This window comes from Rissa tridactyla, chromosome 5 (assembly GCF_028500815.1).
Source record: "Rissa tridactyla isolate bRisTri1 chromosome 5, bRisTri1.patW.cur.20221130, whole genome shotgun sequence".
Classification (NCBI taxonomy): Eukaryota; Metazoa; Chordata; class Aves; order Charadriiformes; family Laridae; genus Rissa; species Rissa tridactyla.
This window is the reverse complement of record NC_071470.1, coordinates 4,816,058-4,834,496: the sequence shown is the minus strand read 5'-3', so window position 1 is coordinate 4,834,496 and position 18,439 is coordinate 4,816,058. Positions and strand designations below refer to the sequence as shown.

At 38.6% G+C, this 18,439-nt stretch overlaps 1 long non-coding RNA gene across 1 annotated transcript; it reads left to right on the top strand.

Moving 5' to 3' along the window:
* The first annotated feature begins 10,325 nt into the window (after positions 1-10,325).
* On the top strand, positions 10,326-17,753 carry LOC128910306 (uncharacterized). The gene is made up of 3 exons (XR_008466687.1): positions 10,326-10,416; positions 11,977-12,141; positions 16,406-17,753. It is a non-coding gene; the product is annotated as an uncharacterized LOC128910306 (long non-coding RNA).
* Positions 17,754-18,439: the final 686 nt, after the last annotated feature.

The following is an 18,439-nucleotide window of genomic DNA, read 5'->3' as shown; positions in this document are numbered from 1 at the left end:
GATAGTATATATTACCATTTTATAATGAAATGTTAAATATTTTACTTGTATTTGTATTTTCCTTTGATTTGTACTGAGTACTGAGCAGTTGCAGTATTTCTGTTTACTGGAATATTTTATTGAAATGAATATTTAAAGTCACCCACGTTGCTTAAAGACAGTATTGCTATTTTTTATAATAGTTGTCTTCCTTTCAGTATGGTGACCAGTCTGTTGCAGTAGAATATCATGGCTAGTGGAGGAAGACCTTCTTGTATGTCTTACACCGCCTCTCATTTTGAAAATGAAGGACAGGTTCCAGACCACCCTTTGGTGGAAGTTATTTCCTTTCTGATATCAATTAGCGAGCTTCTCCCCTACGGAATAAGCACTTTGATAGGATCTCCTCAACAACCGCTTTTATTGCTTTCTTTTCTCCAGCACATTCTGCTACATCTATTCTTACCCGAATCTCGTGTATTTTACGTACTGCCCGGTGACACAACAGGAAAAAAAAATATAAACACATGGACAAGGAAGTCTCACTGAATCACTTCTCTTGACACGTGTGAATTTAGCTGTTAACTGGAATTATGCTGTTTTACTTTCAAGCTGCACCCAAGTAGGACGCTTGCTTCTGCGCTCCCTCACAGCTAAAATACAGAGATTGCGCCTCCTTGGCTCCTCTTTAAGTAAATCCTTGTTTGAATTTCTCACAACTTGGGTAATGGAAGTTAATAAAGCGCTGCCCTTGCATATTCTTTCTAGCACAACGTTAAGATTTCATCAATAAAATATGTCATTGAGAACAACTGGTTTTGCTGGTCCAAAAAAAAAAAAAAAAGATGGGAATATTTTTGTTGATTTTGTCCGACACTTTGCGTTTTGTGTGAAATACGTTCCTAACAAAACTAGCAACATACATTTGGCCTGAGGCAGATTTATTTTTTAAACCCTGCATAAAATCAATCTCCACGTGAAAAATGATCAAATTTATGACAAGATTTTCATTAGACAATAGGTGCTTCCGTTTTTGTACAAATTTGCCGTTCCTTCTCACCGTCAGCCTCTGCTGCCCACGCTGGTATTTCCCACAGAGAAGACCAATTAATGGCCACTGTCGTTTCAGTTACCGTATTGTATGGCTACTTGATCATGTTCCAGCCCAGAGATTCTATGTAATTTCTCCTCACCCTCCCCTTCCACGGTAGTTAACTCTGATGCAATTCTCATTCGCTACTGAAAATTGAAAAAAGGACTTAAGAAATAGTAGCCTAAATCCATATATACTTCCTCCTCCAGCACTCTCACTTATAGCACAGGTGCTTAGACAACACTCATCGCCACGTTACCTAATCCAATTCCGGGTCAAAGTGCTGCCAGGTTTTTATCTTATTTTATTTGAAAAGATTATAAATTTAGCTGACCAAATCCAATCACAAATTCATCAAAGTATTATTCCTGAAGGCAAAAGTCTATGTGATATTACAGATGCGGTTTTGAAGATGTGCTTGTATTTCGTAGGACAAGCGGAGGGAGTATTTTAAAATCAGATGCACCAAAATCAAGAGATACTGTTCATTCCCATCCGTGATTTAAAGCGGGTGTTCGGGTAATTATGGCCCAGGTTACAGAGATTCTAGAGACTCATAGCAACGTAAGGACACACGACATGTGCCACCTGAGTGCTGTGAAAAGAAATGCGTTGGCTTCCTCTTGTTAAAACTGGTAACAAGCCTTTCCTTTGAGATTACTTGTAAAGTATTCTCCAGGGAATTTACACGGATAATATATTTTAACAATTAAATCTAGAAGCCGTAAAGATGTTTTTTGAAATGTCCATATCCAGATAAACCTTTAATTATTTTTTTTTCCTAGGCCAATGGTCCTGTATACTGTTGTTACAGGCTGTGCTTTGATCCGTTCTGACCACGAGATATTAAACATTAGTGTTGGTTCCAGATTAGTTAACCTGGAACCACTTCCCAACTGTTAGAAGCTGACAGGCAACTAAAACGACCAGTACTTTTGTGTTAAAATCCTACTTTTTAGGGGAAAGAGATTTATAGTATTTTCTCTCTTAAGAAAAACCATAGGCCACATCTTAGAAACAAATTACTTCTCCATAAACTAATTAATTCATCCATCACATCCATTTTTTGCAAGATCCAGATTTGTCATTGATGAGTTCTGAAATTATAATTAATTTCTATTTTTCCCAATGCTCGTATCTCGATCCGAAAGCGGCCCAGCCACAGATACTGAGAATCAGATTGCTCCCGACTTCCAAACGCTCATTTTCATTATCACAAAAAACATTTTCCCACTGAAGCTGGCACTTTTCTTACCTAACTTCCCCTCAAGGAACGGAAAGAAATGAGCAATACGTCCCAGCACTGTTACCCGCTTACGAGGGGATGAGCTGCTTTCTATGATTTCTGTGATTGCTGCCTCTGTAATGGCTATGGAAGTTGTTCACACCACTAGATTAAAGCAGATGCGTAACTAGTAGATACATACAACACAAGAAATGAAGTTAGAGACACTCACGTTAAATTACTGACCTGACGTAATACAGCAAATCTGTGACGGAGCCAGAAAGTGGACTCACTGCTCTCTCCCACCCGCATTTTACCTGCACGTTGTAATATTCAAAAGGCAAAATTAAAATATCTTATTTTTAAGACAAGTGGTGACTGCACATCATGGAGGAAGAATAAAATAATCAGGTCATAGTCCATTGTCACCCGAAACCTCCTCGATTAGAATTGGTTAATATAGTCCACGTATATTTATGGAGTTACTCTTAGTTATTTTTATATTCTACCATCTTAAAGAAACCCACTGAGTTTTAAATTTTTTTTGGAGGATCACAGAATTATAGAATCCCAGGTTGGAAGGGACCTCAAGGACCATCTGGTCCAACCTTTTTTGGCAAAAGCACGGTCTAGACAAGATGGCCCAGCACCCTGTCCAGCTGCATCTTAAAAGTGCCCAACGTTGAGGAATCCACCACTTCCCTGGGGAGATTATTCCAATGGCTGATTGTTCTCATTGGGAAATACAGGATAAAGGATAATGAATGATGGTTTTGCATTCAAACCTACATGAATATGTTAATAACTTGGGGCTAGTAGACTCATTTTTACCAAAGTCTACTGTTAATTTTTATGGAAGATCGGCTGAGCGATTTTTGGAGGTCTACTCAGCAGAGGGTGGAACACAAAGCTCAGTTCTTCTGGCTCAGCCAGGAAGATGCGTATTGCTACCTGTTTTAGGGATGCGGCAGCGCCCTGTAGATTCTCCTGGAAAGACCTGTCGGATGACGTCCTCCAGGAATGTGCAAGATTTCAGAATTCTGGGACTTTGACTCATTCAAAGCAAAATTTATACGAAGCCTGGATTTGAAATGAAAGCTGGGAATGGAATAGCCTTATATTAACAACACATATTGTAGACAGCCAAACAAAATATCAGACATCACTATAAAGCAGTTCTTAAAGTTGCAAGTGACTTTAAATACCTGGTTAACTAATAAACAAAAAAGAACAGAAATCATTGTTTTGTTCACAATTTTTTGCCTTTTTTTTTTCTCCTACCAATTTGCTTATTACCTAAGTTTTTATTCATGATCCAAGTATAAAAATTGAAGTGAATGGATTAATAATGTGCCTCTACAGAAGAAGGTATGTTTGAATAAATAAATTATGTGATATCGCTGCACTAAAATCAGTTTAACTTGCAAGTTTCTGGGGACGCACAAAAGGGGATCGTGCCCATCGCCCAAAGGTTTAGCAGGCAGTGGGCTGCAGTGAGACGTCCTGGGACACAGGTTTTTACTGTTTTGCAAAATACCCTATAACATTTTTTTTGCAAGTATGAAGTGCTACGAACAATTCAAACTAAGCTACATTTGCCAAATAAAAACTACATTCCGCGGTAGGCTATCCTTGCATTGTGTTTGCTTGCATAGCCCCGTTCACAAACGCAACGAGTTGCGATTGCTCTTCCAGTTACCAGGGAGAAACAGTGAAGCTGAATGGCGTAATGATTTACATCTCTGCCACTTCTCTTGTCATACTTACTATTTCAGACAGAGCTAAAATTTATGTTCCTTTACGGTTGGATTTACAGTAAGCTATCTACCTCCCTCATCAAAGGATAGGTACATTTAAATATATACATAATTATTATTTCCTCAATAACTACTTGGAAAGTTGATGCAGTATTTCCCCCCAAATTTCCACAAATAGGTCATGAAAGTAATTATTTGTTTTCCCCACTAAAACAAAAATGTCTTGGAATGTAGGCGAAACCAAGGAATATAAAGCTATTTTTTTTTTTTTTCATTATTTAGCGTCCTCCCCCACGTTAATATTATTATTGTATTTTTAGAGTGGTCTTTTCTTTATGTTTTATTTAAAATGTTAATGGAGTGTATCTGCAATTCAGATACTTTATCTTTAAATCACTGTTCTCCAGAATAATGCACTGTGAGCACTGTAATACACGGGCAAGTCCTCTTAAAGAACGTGCATCAATTCTCTTCCCTTCTGAAGCACACTGCAAATGCCCTCTAACAGGGCACAGCAGCATTACATAAATCATCTTATATGAAAAATTAACATGACATCAAATATTTATAAATATTAATGTGTATGTTAATATAACCAAAGCTGTAACAAACAATCATAACCTTGCCAAGTTTCTTAGGACAGGCGCCGCTGATAATGATATCCATTATCTCTGGAGGAACGCGCAATTACGAAAGTATACATGGGATGCTATATTGTTATCTGCTTTTAAGTTCATCCATTAAACACTCCACCTCACACTGGATGTTAACCCTCCTCTTAGCTCTCTGTCAGGTACTATTATTCTGTGTATTTACACAGCCATGTGAATGAAAAATGAACAACTGTTAAATGTATACAATTTCCCTACTTCATTAACGCATCTATTTAATTCGATATCATCCATTCCTTTGCTCGATGGCAATTATGCCTTATAATGGCTGATATCTGCCTAGCTACCTATCTGTCTATCCATCCATCCGTCCATCCATCCCTCTTTCCTGTGCATAGCATGACTCAAATGGGAATTTGTGAACTCCTTTGGTTTATCTTTTATATGTGCTGTCTTTCTGCTATTACAATTAAAGCTGTGCCAGTATTTACTGTAGAAACTTTAATTTTTGTGGCCTAATAATTCTTCTCTAAAAATTAATTTCACACTTTATAAAATACAGTAGCACGCATCTCGTCGTGATCAAATTTGATCAGTTCCTATGAATTTCAAGCGCTTTTCGTTAGCATCACTTATCTAACATTGCAGTGATGGGGAAGAAAATGTTGAGCCAACGCCACAAAAGTGACCATGTTTCTCAGACAGACGTGGCTAGAGGTTTTACAACTTTGCTTAGCACACCGACAAAAGAGATTATGTCCCAGGAAACTTCCTTAATGGCTTAAGATGCACACCCAAGGCTAAGTGACGCTGGTTAACATTTACAATGAAGTCTTCACCTGAGCTGGACAATGAGTTGTGCCTCTTTTGTAATACATAGATTCAAATACGTACAAAGACTTCTTCCCGTTACTTATTTTTCAAAAAAGATCATCATAAATAAGGATTCAGTAAAAACGGTCGTTGAAATACTGTACACTGTCAACATCCTTTATCATTCGAGACAAATAAAATCAAAATTAGCAGCCTCACGTAATAAAATTCCCTTCGTTATGATCATTACCAGCAGTATTATTAGGTATGAATACAGCGGAGCCCATTTCAGAAGTTGTTTGAGAAAATAAGCTTTAAAAACCAGGCTTAGCAGCCAGGATATTGAATCATAGAATGAATCATAGAATGGGTTGGGTTGGAAGGGACCTTAAAGGCCACCCAGTGGCACCCCCTGTCCTGGGCAGGGACACCTCCCACCAGCCCAGGTTGCTCCAAGCCCCGTCCAACCTGGCCCTGAACACCTCCAGGGATGGGGCAGCCACAGCTTCTCTGGGCAACCTGGACCAGGGGCTCACCGCCCTCACAGCAAAGAATTTCTTCCTAAGATCTAATGTAACTATCGCCAACCAAAATGCAAAGTAGGTGCAAGACTCACCCAAACTAGAAAAAGAAAAGAGAGTGTATGGCTCAGCCAGGGAGCAGCTGCAAGAATGGACTGCAGGGACACCACCTTCCGTGCTGCCACGTCACACAAATCCCATGTCCTTACGGCGTGGTTGCTTCTAAAGGCACATCTAAGAAGCCCATCTAACAAAATATCAGTCTAATGCTTAGTTTTGAAATTAATGATATTTTTAAAACCTGGAAAGACGAGGATTTAGGTGGTTCACCCAGAAGAGCTGGCAACTCTTAGGGCAGGAAGGGAAAGCTGCTCGCTTCTTAAAAACTCTGGAGGTTTGGATGAGTCACTTAAGATGTGTTCTCAGTATTGCATTGATTACTCTGATATTCCAAAAGCATGAAGAATTTTTTTTTTTTTTGGGGGGGGGGGGAGGGGGAAGCAAAATAAAATAAAAATTCACAGATTTTAAAGAACTCCTGGCCTGACTAATTTTGCCACTTCGTATAATAACATAGAGTGCTTTAATGTTTACATCCCATATCCTTTTTATTTGATTGCCCATTGTAAAATAGGGAAACCAATACTATCTGTTACAAGTGAAACAAGACAAAAATCAAAAACTGAGCCTGAATTTAGGAAGCAAAAAAAATTCACAAAAGGAGTCACCTTTTTTCAGAGGATTTTCAACTTTAAATTTGTCTACCAAGTCCTAAATGACTGAGTCTTAAAATTCCTAAACCAATGCTGGGAGATTTAGAGAAGTTTCTCTCTCTCTCTCTCTTTCCCCCTCCCCATTTCCCCCCTTTATATATTTGGTTTTTTTAAAGGAATGGAGGAGGGACTTGTGATGTAAGTTTCAGGATTTAAAGAATTTGCTTCAGGTAGAGATGATATCCCATATCCCGGACAATTTAGGATTAATTTTTTTTTTTTGCCTGAGTTTTTATTGATAAATGGGATTGCTATCTTAAATGGGATAGCTCACTTCCTTCATGTTTATAGAGATTCTTCATAATTCATCCCATTTCAAGTCTTTAGTAACCACTGAAGTTGATTGCGTAATTATGTAAAAATAAACAAACTAATTTTTCTGTAAGATAATTATTCATACACTTTATGATTTTAAGATTGCAAACAAGAACATTAATTCAATGCACATCTCCGAGATTAAGTGTATTATACTGGTCAACATCCCTTTAGTACATTATGAATATATGTATTTTTTAAATACAAAAGACGACTAAAGAATCAGTCATCATTGTGTCTTTGCCTCAAATGTGACCCATGACATAAATCAAAGCATGCAAAAGCGTAGGCGCCAAAAAAAGGTGCTCTTGTTTTCATTTTTGTTTCCTGTTAATACTTGAGAATGCCAGACGTGTTTGTCTTTTTGGTATCACTGCTTTTTTTTTTGTTATAACCATTCAGTCATTTGCTTATAATTGCTCTTCTTCCTTGCAGAAAAGGTGCCATTAGTACATTTGTAGGTTATTTGCAAGAGACCGGAATTTCAGAGCCCGTGTTATCTCTCCGGATCAGAAACCAACATGCACGGAGTGTGAAATGCAAGCCTTCTCCTCACACAAAGATGCCAATCTGAATAGGACCTTTTTGCATGTGCAGTTTTAATCTTATTAAAAAAAAAAATAAAAATCGATAGTTGTCAAGTAAAAATGTCACTCTTGACTGATGTTAGAAACCAGCAGTGGATTTTCCCTAGTATATAAAATCATCAGTATAGTTGTTCTCAGCAATTACTTTTGTATTTCTTACCCTTTCCTTCAGAGTACTGTAAATGGAGAGTCAGAACTCTTTGGCGATACGCTTAGAATAGACATTGGATCCCCAGAGTTAAACAAGAGAGCATGGATTTAGTAGCTCCCACGTGTTTCTGCAGCTTCGTGAAAGGGCTATAGTCAAGTTGACGTGATGTGGCATTTGCTCCATATCATTACACAGTAAGAAAAATTCCGTGATAGTCTTTCTTTCAATGCCACAATCCTCCATATTAATTTCCAAGTGGAGAAATACCATATTCCCGTACTCTGGATACATGTTCAATAGTGCAGCTATCTAATTTTTTACATACAGGAACCCTACTCATACCCCAAATGGTCTTTTGGTCTTATATATTCTTGTATTACTATTAGTCATGTAGGAATAAAAATGCTTTCACTAATTTTACCCATAAACTTAAAAGTTCTTATGGAAACAGACTGATCGGAAAAGTATCTATTTAAAGACCAAAGGTTAGATTAAAAATGGCCAATTTACTTTGCAAAAAGTTTTGATCCCTTTCTTACTTTTAAATTCCTGGTTTACGTACAGCTCCCTCTGGACAAAACTCTGATATTTTAAAAATATATCCTGTATATCGCTTGGATGTTTTTTTAAAAGAAAAGCTACAAAGTGACAGCTAAAGAGACACGTATTTTTTCTGATTCCTCTGCAATGTCTTTTCCTTGCAGTACTCAAAAGATTGAAACAACTTTCAGACAAGTACGCACCACGACAAAAATTCTGGAAGTTCCTACTGAAGCTAAAAAGGTCCCCATTAGACTCCATAGATCCTTCAGAAAATGCCGTTGAAAGTATGGCCTTCAAAAAGAGAATAATTCTGGAAGTATGTATCCTTTTCAAATGTGACCACTGTGGTACCCGCATGATTTAATTTAGGTATGGCAAGAGAACAAATTATTTGAGGCGTGAGGAGAAACATGGATTTTACTTAAACAAGTGGAGCAACAGCTGGTCTCGTGCCACGGTGGACAGTATTCAAAACCCAGCTGAAATGGGGTTCAGGAATGAATAAAGGATCTAAGGCTGGTGGAAACTAAGCATGTTACCAAGGTGACATACTTCATCTTGGTGGGACAGCTGCACCATTATTGAAACATCCTAATTCAAATAACCTATGGTGCGCTATTGCTCAAAAGACAACTTGCTTTCTCCGCTTGAAAGCCACTAAATTGCTGTAATTACTAACAGAAATAATGCAAGGACCAGAAAAGGATGTGTGTTTTGCAGAATAAGGAATTAAGACAGGGACGAGGAAAAAAAAAAAGTTATAAAACCTGAAAACATTTTTTGATGCTTTCCTCTTAATAAAGATTGCAAACTGTTCAGCTAAAATTGTACTTCTATATAATTACATTGCTGAATGCCAAGAATCAGAGAGCGTTTTCAGAGTGGTGTGAAGGTGTTGGGGGTATGGACTACCCGAGGTGAGGGAGATGAGCAGTTGCTATCTGGAAGGCAGAGGCTTTCTCTTCCAGAGGAGTTGGGAGCTTGGACGTGGGCAATGGGACACTTCTGCTCCAGCTAAGAGAGTCAAGGGCTCTATTCCAGCTGATTAAGACGTGTGATAACAATTTTCCCTCTCTTCTTTATATTATTTATTTCTTATTTATAGGTAATATTTGTCATTGTTATCATTTTTATTATTTTAAAATTTTAGCTGTTGCATTCCATAAACACAAGAACTTTGTTAATCACAGAACGTGTTGGGTTGGAAGGGACCTCTAAAGGCCATCTAGTCCAACCCCCTGCAGTCAGCAGGGACATCTGCAACTAGATCAGGCTGCTCAGAGCCTCATCCAGCCTGGCCTTGAATGTCTCCAGGGATGGGGCCTCCATCACCTCTCTGGGCAACCTGGGCCAGTGTCTCACCACCCTCAGTGTAAAGAACTTCTTCCTGATGTCTCATCTAAACCTGCCCTGCTCTAGTTTAAACCATTGCCCCTCGTCCTATCGCTACATGCCCTTGCAAACAGCCCCTCCCCAGCTTTCCTGTAGGCCCCCTTTAGGTACTGGAAGGGGCTCTAAGGTCTCCCTGGAGCCTTCTCCTCTCCAGGCTGAACAACCCCAACTCTCTCAGCCTGTCCTCATAGCAGAGGGGCTCCAGCCCTTGGATCATCATTTCTTAAGCATAAAGACATAGTCAAGTAGTGGCTTTAGCTTTTGGATACCCAAGGAAATAACAATCAGACAAATGATACGAGATGAGAATTCATGTCTATTCCTTCCTTGAATATTTCCAGTTTCCCTTCTTTTCTCTCTCAGTATTTACTTAAAATATTTCAGGCCTCAGACTTACTCAGGTAACATCTAATATTATCCCTCAGAACGTGACAACGTTTGGGGTTAGTATATGTTACCAGGCATTTTGAGAATGATGACCTTTCTCGAGGCATCCAGAATGGATCTTTGCCCTCATGTTCCTGCCGTATGACTCACCAAATACTACCGAGATGTGATGGACTGACTGACTGATGATTTTTTTGCTGGTCATAAAAGTGAGCAGATTGCAGATAGAAGAAACAGCCCAGAGAGAAATATTCAGAAGTTCTCCTGAGGTAGCATTTCGGAAGTTAACATGGTTTTAATTTGAAATGCCTTAAAATTAACAAAATCTTTTTTTTGTGTGTGTGTGGTTTGAGCTATATATTTACCTCTAGAGCATGCCTAAATTTTCGGGCAGATTGGAATGGAATGAAAAGGGCTACAGAACACACAAGTTTATCTGAGTCTCACTTTATCAACGTTAATGACATTTCACTTCTTTCCTTTAGATCTGAATTTTTCTTTTGTAATCTAGATCCGTTTTAGCACTGAGAGAGACAAAAAAAATTATATTTTTCAGTCGAAAAATATTTACCACGGCTCTTGGTGACTCAACCCAGGCAAGGGCACTGCCCTTCCTCCTACAGTGGAGATGATGCTTCAGGAACAGTCAAGTATCCTGGTGAGCTGATGAGTTTCCAAACAACAGTCTCCATCAGCCAGCCAAAGCAGCCAGCTAGAGTCCAGATACTAAAGTAAACAGGAGTATCAGCCAAAAAAAAAGAAAAAGAAAAAAAAAAAGAAAAAAGAGAAAGAAAAAAGAAAAAAAGAGGGGAAGCTAGATTGGATTTAAAAAGCAACGTTAATAATGCATAAGAGGGAAAATACATCCAGGGAAATTTCTCCAGAGCCCAGCTATATTGCCTAGCGACAGATTCCTAGTTATAAATACGGCAGGATTTCCTCCCTGCTCCGGAAGGTCATAGCTGAAGTTTTTGCTGCAATCTGGAGTAGGACCGTCTCCGTATTTCCCTGCACCAACCAAGTATATTAATGCCGGGGACAGGGAGGGGTTGTGGCAGTTGGAAAAAACAAAGTCAAGTTCAGCTGTTGTGGAAAAAAATTAAAAAAAAAAAAAAAGTCTCCGGGTAGGGCTGGGATAAAACTGGACATGCAATTCCTGGAAAGCCTGGGAATCTCCTGGGGTGCAGGTTTTTGGAGGACTGTTTAACCATAAACCACTGCTGTTTAAGTTTCTATGCTGAATAAAGACACAGGTTCCTCTCTCAGGCTGCAGAGATGCAATGGTGTTGAATGGCTGCACGCAAAAACACGTACTCAGCAGAGCGTAACGAGAAATGTATGCTTTTAAAATTCCTAGAGTCGCTGTAGAGATGAAACCGTTTTGGGAAAGAAGTGAGGTTCACACTCTAAATCCCGGTTCGGGGGATCAGGCTTAACCCTGCTCTTATACTCACTGTACTGTGCCTGCAGCCTCGCGCAAAGGTTACTGAAACATCACTTCAAAATTAGTACCTGCCTCTTTTCCAGCCTTCTTTTGCAACAGTTAATTACCTCATGAGTTACAAGCACCAACTGCGATTCGAAGTATTACTATACCGTAAGCGCGGTCATTTCTAGTGCTATACACACACTAAAACGCAAGCAGGCTTTTGTCCCTTTTCTGGGACACAGAATTATTCAAAACTCCTCTCTCTGGCCACGCAGTATCCAGACAGAAGCTTTATAAAACGGTAGATTTGAAGGCTACATTTAAAGCTTCGCTCGTGTAATCTTAGAATGGAATTAAACCAATACTACTTCATATGCTTTTTTTTTTTTTCCTTCCCCAGTCATGGACTGGAAAAAAAAAAGAAAAAAAATTGTTCTGAAAGTTTTGCAGCTCTCAAAACGCATGAAAACAGTGCTCTCAGCAGACCTGGAATGCATCAAGGGTTTAGTGTTTTTAATCTCCAAGCAATTTCTCCACGTCCTAGAAGTATAAACTTGATCAGGAGGTGAGTAATTCTTTAGACGCTGAAATCTGTTGGGAATATGTTGCGTCGTAAGAATTAAAAATAATTCTTCTGGTGGATGTCCAGAAACAAGTTAGATCCTGAGTCAGCGTTGCCTTTATGAATAGCACGGCCTATGAAAAGGACTCATTTTTAATACAAAGCTATAAACCGCATCTTTTCCCTAATGACCCCGACAACTAATTTTCTATAGATTTACACTTGAGGCCCCTGGATGAAACCCTTTTGGAGTCGGTAGAACGATATACAGACAGAGAAGCTCAGCGCTTCTTTCCCCTGAAGCTCAGCAGCTGATAAGACGAAGCACCGATACCGTTTCTCTCTGCTTACATCAGATTTGACGTTGCTGCACAGGTCAGCTCGGAGCATCGCAGTGACCAAGTACAAGCTCATCGCACCAAAGGTCACGCAAAACTGTCCCTGCCTTGAGAGCTGTTTTGTCCTCCTTGTTTATTAATGCTGATCTATCCATACTAATGGATTTAGCTCGTAGGGGGCTGGGGAAAGAACGAGAGTCGCTATATCTCAGCTTCCATTCTTCATTAATATTAATGTCATCTTCAGCTCTAGCATACCGGTACGGTACACGCTAAGAACTTACAGGACAAAGAGCTCCGGTGCTTAACAGGCGCGTGTATTCGCTTTGAAAAATCAAATACACTCTGTAATATGTTGTTATTCTGAATTATTAACTGTGGCTTCCTATATTAACAAAAAGAACTTTGTTCCAGTAACGTCTCTTCAGACTTCAAGGTCTGAAAGTGACAGCATAAGGTTGGGTGTTTACTACATGAAAAACAAGTTTATTTTAAAAACCACTGGTATATTTAAACCAAAAAGGAAATATGTTTAGATATCAGTAATGCAGTCCCCAAGCTTAAAAAGCTTCCAGTTTGTTTACTATGGCTTCACTTACATAAATGCTGCAGCATCAATCCCGAGTCCCACCAGAAGTCCCATTAAAAGCAGTAGAAGTACACACATCTGTCAGGAAAATCTGCGCGGAAAAGCATCTCAGCCTGAGTTTTTACTTTTGTAAATCATGGGGACCTTTGCATATGCAATGCTCTGCATTCCTGTCACCGCAGCGAGGTAATTGAATTTACCAGCCAAACCCCTTGAACGTGCTCGCAGAAATTCCCAAAGCAGGAATGGTAGTTCATCATACAATCCCCAGCGTAAAGCCATAGAAATTACGTGTTTAAATGTACTTTTGGAGAAAAAAACCTAACAAACCACCAAACCCCAGCCCCCCCAAAAGCCAAACCCTAAATACTTTCCCATAAATGTCTATTAATTAAAAAAAAATTGCGATACTCGGGGATCTCGTACACCTGAGTAACTCTACGTTAATAGAGGATAAACTCCAAAAGCTGCCTCTCAACTCCAGTAACTGCATATAGGCAATTCTGGAGGAGAAGAGCACTCTAGGGATGAGAAAAGTGCTGGATATAAGGAAAAAAAAAAAAAAAAAAGAGAACACATGAAAGTAAATTAATTAAAACAACAACAAAAAAGATAAGCCATTTGCTGAGATGCACTGAATGGTGATTACAGAAATAACATGATACCTGGATGGGAACCCACCCAAAGCAACCTGACATCGCATGCAAAATGCCTTCTATTAAAAGAAAAAAGTAATATAATAGGTAAAAAGGAAATTGTCATATCAAATTCATTGCGCTCCTCTGTATTACAGCAGTGATCCTGGATAGCCTTTTGCTAAAAAGAAAAGTTCCGTTGCTGAGGAAAATTAAGACAAGATCGAATGTTTAATTTTGGCTAGCGAAAAGGTGCCTAAAAAGGCAGTTAGAAAATTAATAAACCGAATTCATAGTTTGTTATAACTCGAGTTTCATAAATAATGGTGAGATCGTTTTTCTCTGTTGGAGTATAGTAATTTCAAAGAACTTTAATCCCTATTTAGTTTGTTCTAGTTATGACAAAATTTTCTATGTACCTACTAATAATTTGGGCCTATCTCTAGTTTGTGGCGTAATTTTCGTGTTTAATTCCATCCTTTATCTGAACGCACATAGATGTTGCCTATTTAAATTGCTACTTGTTTCACTGTTGCTTGTTGGCAACCAATATTCTCATTTAAGTCATGTTGAATATGTTCAATATTCAATATTCTTATATCAGAAAACCTAAGTGGATGATAATGTCTAAAGATTTTGGTTAAAATTTGAACAAGTTATGCATTTTAGAAATTCCTATTGCAAAACACATAAAAAAGGAAAAAAAAAATGCAAAGAGAGGAACGGCTTTTAATATCACGTACCACAACGCAATATATGGGCAGAAAATAAACGTTTCGTATGAATTAGCGTTTCAATGTTTTGTAAACTAAGGTAATATATGCTTTTCATTATTTTAGTAAAATTAAAGAATGGCTTTACAGCAGTATCTTTAAAATTTCATATTGTTGAAGCTTGTTTAGGCACGGCAAATCATTTCAGCGTGATGAACGCCTGTGCTGCAATCAGAGACACTCAGAGATACTGCAATACTTCCTCAATTCAAAGCTAGGAGAAAGAGATACTCTCATTTTTATATAAGCCGTTATTAGAATTTACTCCTAAGAAATCTAACATACTCTGTCCTGTGGCTTTAATATAAGCTATATATTAGAAAATATTTTTTTTCTGTATGATATGGGATTCACAGGAGCGAAAGCAATTGCATAATACGGTGAAAGCACAAAGATTCATAGCGTCTATGCCAGTGAGGGGGAAGCGAAAGGATTTTTGACCTCCACTTGGACAGTCTAAAGGAACAAGCAGGAAGTTAAAGGACCTTGGGCAATCCCACTAAAATACCTACAAATATCTTTTGCAAAATGTTTGCAAAAGCGGTGACTATTTTTACTTGACAGCCACGCGAGGAATTTTGAGTTTTAGAGCTTGTTCCTTCATCGCATTAGCCCAGCTCTACATCAGGATAACCCCACGGATTTCATTGGAATTTTCGCCAGCCCCGAACTTAGTGGGGAGGTGGATCGGGATGGTAAGAACCGCGGCATCCGTCCGTCACCAAGGGCGAGCAGCTAACCGCTAAAGGGAAGGGAATTTGATTACCTGTTACAGATGCTGGAATTTCAGAAAGCACTTCAGAGCCTTAACGCGTCATTCTGGCTGCCTTGTCATTTTGTTAACAAACAACACCCGGCATTCAGATCGAAAGAAAAAAAACTCCTCCAAAATGATCATTCTCTGGATAATTCTTCCTGCTTTTATAGTACAGTAGCGATTTGAAAGTTACTCTGGGTTTGGTCATCACCTTACACTGCAATGGGCTTTCTAAGTCAGTCTGTGGTCCCAGAGACCTTCATCTTCTGTTCACTTTTGATTGAGAAATTGATGGGATTTATCTGTCTAAAGAGGGAAAATATGTACCAATATCTTAATTTTAAATGAAGGTATTTCTGCATTTACAAGTAAATCTCGGCTTATTTTCATAGGCTTCCCCAAAGGTGGTTTCACGCTACCCACAAATGCCAAAGTATGCTATTTATAGGGCAAGGGGTTTATTTTTTATTTATTTGTCTGTTTGGTGGTGGTGGTGGGGGCGTGTGTACGAACACCAACATCAAAACTATCAGTTCTTTGCTCCACAGAAAAAATTATTATTATTTATTTCAAATATATATATTACCTTTGATAATATTTAAAACTAAGAAACTGAAATGGAGAAATATTAAAGTATCAAATATTTTTGGGGAAAAAAAGGATAATGCCTTTTTTTTTTCCCTCTTTGTCAGTAAGTCTTAACGTTAAACTAAACATAAGGGAGGAAAGTTAAGAATGATTGCGTTGAATTTTAGAAGCTCTCCTTTTACAGAAGCCAAGCTGACATCATTTCTTGACTCTAATCTTGAGGTCAGCAATCAACAATCAACGATGTTCTTTCTTTTTGGTTGACAAGAGCTTAGAAGTATCAAATAGGAGTGGACAGGTTGGACAGGACATTTCATAACATAATTATTTCTCTGAGGGTGGGGAAAAAAATTCATTTGTACGTTTGCTTTTCTCTTTAAGCAAGCAGTTAGAAACAAATGTGTGACACCGTATTTCTCTCGGAAAAACAACCATTTTTCTAAGTAACTTCTGGGGAGAAGAACAAATTCTCAAGGTGACATAAAAGATGAAATGTCCTATGGGATACATCCAGTTTTGAACGTTGCTGGAATGCCACCTCGATATTGCATCACAGTCACAACATCATTCATTCTTTTTCTCCCTAGAGCTGAAAACTGTCTCTTTCTTTTGCCATCATCAAGAGCTCTCCTTAATGCATTTGTGTGTTCGGTGACAGAGATGACTCGTCCATGGTGCTCGGCTTGTCCCAGCAAAAGGTATTCAGATGGTGGTTCTGTCCTCTGTGGTTAGCCAAAGGACTGAGCGGTATCCTACAGGATTTTCTTCATTTCAAGGAAGCGAAGCCAGCAAATGCATAAACCCAAAAACTCTAAAAATTGCAGAAATTTCTGCTGTTCGCTATCCAGTTCTTCTCTCCGAACAGTCCCATGTGCTGCTAGAAGTGAGAATGCTACTGCATTCACCATGCACACGGTGTTATCTGACTGCTGAATCCGACTTCTCATAGATACTCAAGGTCTCATAGACGCAAAGATCTGCCTACTGTTGTCAAATACAAATTGCTATGCCACAAGCTGAAACCACACAAAGTTTCTTCAATCACTGTCTTTTCAATAAACCTTGAATCTGTAGGAGGGGCTGTAGGAAATTTGCCAGTTACACTAGTGAAGTATTTTTATCCCTTTATTTCAAATTCAAAGAAAAATTATTGAAAGATTATTCCAGTAAGATACCATAGGAACACAGAAAACACGATCCGAAATGTTCTACCTTCCTATAAAATCTGGGCGTCTAAAAGGATCTTTGTGAAGGAGCGTAGTGCATAAACCAGTAATACACCTTTTGCAATTTTAAGGGATATCAGTGTACCTGAAATGCATGTCTATGGATGTATACATATTGCGTGCTACTTTATCCTCTCTAGCCTTTCCCCCCCAAAAAATTCCATAAAGGCGGAGAAATGTATAAATTTTATTCATGTATTCTAGTTGGGACAATACTGATTTTTTTCACTTACAAATACGAGGGATATAAACAAGCACCAACGCAAACCTCTTCTCATCGCTGAGTGTAACTGTCCAGAATATTGCGCATTAGTAAATAATTCATCCCTTGATCTTGTTCGTTGGCTTTTTATCCGACTCATGCTAAACCTGTCAACTTCTGTGCGTCTAAGAAAATACTACCGTACGCATTCACTCGTATAACAGGACAGACTGAAATGAGCAGTTTTAGATAATTTAATTAGGTTGTAGGTTTTTTAATATAATTCAGTAAGTATGTGAACTTTTAACTTGTGTTAACTCAATTTCCTCATGCTTTCATTTACCATTTGTTGGGGACATTACAGTGATTAGCCAAAGCCCTTCCAGCTCTTAATGTTCTCAATAAATTCTGGTTTAAATTGACTGTCACTTTCTCGCTGTAATAAAGTAGGTATTTGACATCTCAGAAGGAACCAGACTACTGTCTATTACATTTTCTTGAAGAAAATTTTTCTAGCTCCACCAAAAAAAAAAAAAAAAAAAAAAAAAAAAATCAACAAAAATTCCATGGTACTGAGGACTGCAATGAGCAGCCGCAGCAGGTAGGCGGGATGGACAAGTACATGCTCAGACAGTTTCAGAATATTCCAGTTCTTTTTGGGAATTAAAATGATTCCGCGTGTCTTTTCTTTGACAAGCTACATAACACTGTCTTCGTATATAATTGTTTCGTTACCAAGTTATTAGTGGCGTCTGAACGCCCTGAGAAACCCCCAAATATTCAGCTTGTTTGCAACGTACATCCACTGTGCCGAGATACAAATGCAACAGCAGTGTTCTTTTTTCTGGTAGGTTCAAAGATTCGTGTGGGCCAAGTGTCTCGAAAGCCAATCTGCTAAACTGCAAAACGGCACGCTAAAAATTCTGCAAATTTATGTCTAAAAATTCTCCAAAGGCTTTTCTATCTTCCCCATCCCCCCGCCCCCCTTCTGATTCAAGCAATTCTAAGATATAGTCAGAACTTCTTTGGTCAAGTAAAGATCAGGAATGACATATGGGATAGAAAAAGAGGAGATTCATAGCCCTAAGTCTCTCTGTTCCTTATAATGCTACGTACTCACATCACAGACACGGATCTCGCAAATGTCTGTATTTTGCAATCATGGCCTACGCGGTGCTCAAAACGTGTAGGCA